A 6,000-nucleotide genomic window follows, 5' to 3' on the forward strand; every position below is an offset into this window, starting at 1 on the left:
ATTCCTTAATGCCCCTTACCCAGTTAGCCTATCCTCCCTCCCACAACCCCTCCAGCAACCCTCAGTTTGTTCTCCATATTTATGAGTGTCTTCTGTTTTGTCCCCATCCCTGTTTTTCTATTATTTTTGTTTCCCTTCCCTTCTGTTCATCTGTTTTGTCTCTTAAAGTCCTCATATGAGCAAAGTCATATGATTTTTGTCTTTCTCTGACTTATTTCGCTTAGCATAATACCCCCCCCCCCCCCCCCCCCAGTTCCAGCCACGTAGTTGCAAAGGGCCTGGTTTCTATTTTTTTTAAGTGTTTAAGGTATGTTGTATAGCCCAGAATGTGGTCTATCTTGGTCAGTGTTTCATGTGAGCTTGAGGACAATGTGCACATTGCTGTTGATGGATACAGTAGTCTACAGATGTTGATTATATTCAGTCGATTGATGATGTTGTTGAGTTCAACTATGTCCCTACTGATGTTCTGCCTGCTGGATCTATCCATTTCTGATGGGAGGGTGTTGAAGTCTCCAACTACGATAGTGGATTCATTGATTTTTTTCTTTGCAATCCTGTTAGTTTTTGCCTTGGCTAGTTTGATGTTCTCTTGTTAGGTCCATGCTTGTTATGTCTTCTTGAAGAATTAATCCCTAATGTTCTTCTTTATCCCTAATACATTTTCTTGCTTTGAAGTCTACCCTGTCTGAAATAAATATAGCTGTCCTTGTTTTTCTTTTTTTCAGGGTGGGGGAGTGGTGTTAGCTGGTATATTTTTCTCCATTCATTCACTTTAAAAACAAAATCTTTACTTATTTCTTAAATGATCTCTAGGCCCAATGTGGGGCTACAAACCCATGCGATTTCATGATCCTGAGATCAAGAGTTGCACGCTTACCGACTAAGCCAGCCAGGTGCCCCTCTGACAATTTCTGTCTTTTAATTGGTATATTTATACCAATGATATTCAAATCAATGATTGATGAAGTGAATTAATATCTACGGTTTACTGGTTTCTATTTGTTATTCTTGTTATTTGTTCATATTTTTGTCTTCCACTCTTTCTGCTTTTGTGTTTTTTGTTTGTTTGTTTGTTTGTTTTGGTGCAAAAAGGTCATTTTATTAAAGAAAGGGATAGGACCCATGGGCAGAAAGACCTGCTTACCTTTTGTGGTTTTAATTGAGCATTTTATGTTTTTGCTTTCTCTGCTTCCGTACTTAACATATCAGCTATACTTTGTTTTTAATGTTTTTAAATGTTTATTTATTTATTTTTTTAATTTTTTTTTTCAACGTTTATTTATTTTTGGAACAGAGAGAGACAGAGCATGAACGGGGGAGGGGCAGAGAGAGAGGGAGACACAGAATCGGAAACAGGCTCCAGGCTCTGAGCCATCAGCCCAGAGCCCGACGCGGGGCTCGAACTCACGGACGGCGAGATCGTGACCTGGCTGAAGTCGGACGCTTAACCGACTGCGCCACCCAGGCGCCCCGATGTTTATTTATTTTTGAGAGAGAGAGAGAGGAGAGAGAACATGTGTGCAGGGAGTTGAGGGGGGCCAGAGAGAGGGGACAGAGGACCCAGAGTAGGCTCTATGCTGATAGCATGAGATCATGACCTGAGCCCAAGACAGATGCTTAACTAACTGAGCCACCTAGGTGCCCCTAATGTTTTTTTTTTTTTAATTTTGATTAATTAATGAATTATAGCTTTTTCTGGTGAAAAGTTTATTGACTGGATTAGTCCTTTCATAGCACCACGTTTTGGTTCTGGGATGCTGTATTACATACAATTATTCAGATATAAGCAAGAAAGCAGAGGAACTTCTGAATGCACAATAGAAACGGGTTGACCAAGGTGGGAAGAGGATGGAGGGGAATTAAAATTATCAAACATTTTAGAGTAAGAATGTCAAGCAATCACATGAACTCTTCATTCATGCAAGTGATTATCTAAATACCTCAGGCTGGGCTTTTATTTATTCATTCAATAAGTATTTAAGATCTATTATGTACAGACATACATTTCTAGTCCCATAGATACATCCAAGGACAGACACTCTATTGCTTTCCTTGCAAACTCAAGTAAATTTCAGTATCCAGTATGATTTTTTTTTCATTCATTTGGGATTTTTTTTTTAAGTTTTTAACGATAGCCCTAGACTTTGTACTATACATTTACAACAAATCTAAGACCACTTTCCAAAAACTCCAACTTCAGAAATAGTTTAACAAAATAGTCTTAATTCCATCTTGTCCCTTGGATCATTGCTGTCATTCATTTCACTTATATATGCATAAATAAACATATATGTGTGTGTGTACATATAAGCATACATACCTGAATACATTGTTGATTAATATTTGGGACAAATTGTTATCTGTAACCTCAATTAAAAATAAGAAAAAGTTACAAAAAAACAAAAATAAAAAGTTTTTATTTTACCTTCACTACTTTGATGTTCTTCCTCTTTTAACGCTAATCTTGACCTTCCATCGGTTCTTCTTTCTCTCCCTAAAGAAAACTTTTTTTAAAAAATGATTTTATTTTTGAATAATCTCTACACCCAAGGTGATGCTGGAACTCCCGAGCTGAGATCAAGAGTGCCGCTGTCTAGGCACTGAGACAGGCGCCCCACTAAAGAAAACTTCTACCAATTTTTCCAGGCAGGTCTACTAGCAACAAATTCTCTCCATTTGTGTTTGAGAGTATCTCTATTTCTCCGTTAATAAACCCCATATATCGCCGGGCTGGAGCGCAAATCCTGACCTTAGTAGGCTCGAGCCCCGGAAGAGGAGGCCTGCGCACGCGCACAGCAAAGGTCCCGGCCGCTGGAAGGCATGAATGGGGGGGAGCGCACTCTCCTACCTCTGGGTAGAGCCTGATATTTGACTCGGAACAACTCGGAGGCAAGGGGGAAAGTGGTATTTCGAGTGCGCCCGTGAGCACAGAATGTGGAGAAAAGGTTGAGGCTCAGACTCTAGACACTGTAGCCTCTGCGCCGCGTGTCACAACGTCCCGGACATCTCACGCAGATCCCTGCGCAGGACCGGGCGGGGCACCCCAGGCTGTGGGCTGCGTAGTAGCTGCCCAGCTTCAGGCTGGGAAATCATGACAATTCTCAGCAAAAATCAACACAGCGCACTAGCCATCAAGGAGCAAAGGTGCCAAAGATCAGAGCGGGACCCTTTGGGCGGTGGCCCTTGCTCGAGGGTCCAGCTGGTGAGCCCACGCAGCCCAGGGTGGATGTATCATGTCCATCTAGTGTAAAGTACCCCGCTCGCTCGGTCAGTTGTTCTAAAAACGTGCCCTGGACTTGTTTTGAGGAGAAATAGTAAGACACACGACACCAAAATGATCGTGATTGAAGGAAGAAGTTTTCTATTATAATCATGGTCCCCTAGAAACAGGAGGCAGTGGCCGTTCATGTAGGGCGACCAAAGAAACGTCCTGCAGGCAGAGAGAGAGAGAGAGAGAGAGAGAAAGGAGATCTGTAGCTGGGAGCCGGTCCCGAAGTTTATCTTGGGACAGAATGAGCGAAAGAGGTAAGCCAAGGGTAGAAACTTACAATTTATCCATTTCTCTCAGGTATCCGATCTGTTGGCATATAATTGTTTTAATAGTCTCATAATCCTCTGTATTTCTCTCATTGCACTTACACTGTCTCCTTTTTCATTTCTGATTTTGAGTCCTGTCTCTTTTTTTCTTCGTCAATTTAGCTAAAGTTTTCCCAATTCTCTTTTCAAAACATCAACTCTAATTTTGTTGATTTCCTTTTCTGTTGTCTTTCTATTCTCTACTTTCTAGTCTCTAGTATCTACTGTTAAAACCTGTATTGTTTCCTTCCTCTGCTAACTTTGGGCTTAGTGTGTTCCTCTCTCTGTTGTTCCCTGGGCTAAAGTTAGGGTGCTTATTTGAGATCTACTTTTTTCCTAACATAGGCATTTAGTGTTGGAAATGCCCCTCTTAGAACGGCTTTTGCTGTATCTCCTAAGCTTTGTTATGTTGCATTTCGATTTTCATTTGTCTCAAGATACTTTGTGATTTCCCTTTTGATTTCCTCTTTGCCCCATTGGTTGTTCCGGAGTCGTGGTTTATTTTCCACGTGTTGGCGAATTTTCCAATTTTTCTCCTGCTTGTAATTTTTTGGCAATACCCAACGAAAACAACAAATGCAGAATAGCCATCAAGCAGCAGGCGTGCCAACAGCCAGTGGTGCCCCTTAGGCCGTGGCCGCAGCTGTTGGGTCCAGTTGGTAAGTCCAAGCAGTCCAAGGGCTTATCATCTCCTTCTGGGGAAACCACCTGCTGACTGTACCAATTGTTCTAATAATGTACCCTGGACTTGTTTGGAGCAGAAACAGCAAGAGACACAGACATGAAAATGATGGTCATGAAGGAAGAATATTTTTATTATAATCATGGACCGGACCGGAAGCATTGCGGACCATGCAGAGCGACTAGGGAAGTAGTCCATAAGATCAGCAGGCAGACAGAGAGAAGGGAACTAATTGTTGGTGGGAACCTTGACGGAGGTTTTTTTTTGGGAGGGAATGAGTGAAGGAGGGTAGGCAGGAAATATGAACTTACGATTGGAGAGTTTGAAAAGTTTTGGAGTACTGTAGTCTGAGCATGGTTCCCCTGCTGTGTAAAATCTGGTCCCACAGAGTCTGAGGGTCTTTTAGTAAAACCTGAACCTTAGGACTCCTGCCATGGTGGCTACTTCCTTCTCCATCGCACTGAGCCCACGATGCAGAGGCTGCAGAATTAGTGAATCCCAGCATTCCTTGTCCTTTATGCTTTTTTATTTATTTTTAATTTTTTTAATGTTTGTTTCTTTGTTTTTCTTTATTTTTGAGAGAGAGAGAGTGTGCAAGTGAGCAAGGGGCAGAGAAAGAGAAGGAGAAAGAATCCCACGAGGGGCAAAGAGAGAGAGAGAGAGAGAGGAGCCCGGAAGGGGAAGGGGCTAGAACTCGCAAACTATGAGATCATGACCACCCAGGTGCCCCAGTGTTTATTTTTGAGGGGTGGGGGAAGAAGCAAAGAGAGGGAGACAGAAGTTCCAAAGTGGGCTCCAGGCTGTCAGCACAGAGCCCAATTGCTGGTCCCGAACTTAAGAACCCATGGAGCCAAAGTCTGACGCTTAACTGACTGAGCCGCCCAGCTGCCCCATGCTTTTCTTAAAAAAAAAAAAAAAAAAACAAAAAACTTCATTGTGTAAAAATATGTATGTAACACTAAATATACCATCTTAAACATTTTTAAGCATTTGGTGAATGAGTGTTAAGTATATTCTCATTGTTATTCAGCAGCTCCGTAAAATTATTCATCCTGTAGTTCTGAAACTTTATAACCAACAAACACTACTTCCCCCTTCCTTGGCAAAGTCCCTTCTACTTTTGTTTCTATGATTTTCACTACTTTACATGCTTCATAGCAGTGAGAGAATACATTTGTCATTTTTGTGACTGGCTTATTTCTCTTAGTATAGTCTTCTTGATGTCCATTCATGCAGTCACGTGTGACAAGATTTTTTTTCCTTAAGGCTACATAATATTCCATTATATGTACACACCCCATTTTCTCTGCCCATTCATTTAGCGATGGACATTTGGGTTGGTGTACCTCTTGGTATGGTTGGATGCTTAACTGAGCCATCCAGCTGCCCCTCATTGTGCTTTTGATATACATTTCCCTGATGATTAGTGACGCTGACCATCTTTTTTTTTTTAATTAAAAAAACATTATTTCTTTCTTTTAAGAAGGCTCCTTGACCAACCTGGGGCTTAAATCATGACCCTGAGATCAAGAGTCACAGCTCTGCCGACTGAGCCAGCCAAGCTCCCCAAGTTGACCGTCTTTTCATATAATTGTTGGCCATATCTATACCCTCTTTGGAGAAATGTTTATCCAATCTTCTGCCCATATTTTAATGACATTATTTGTTTAAAAATTTTTTTTAATTTAAATCCCAGTTAGTTAACATACAGTGTAGTATTAGTTTCAGGTGTACAATAT

This window comes from Leopardus geoffroyi, chromosome C1, assembly GCF_018350155.1.
Source record: "Leopardus geoffroyi isolate Oge1 chromosome C1, O.geoffroyi_Oge1_pat1.0, whole genome shotgun sequence".
NCBI classification, from domain to species: domain Eukaryota; kingdom Metazoa; phylum Chordata; class Mammalia; order Carnivora; family Felidae; genus Leopardus; species Leopardus geoffroyi.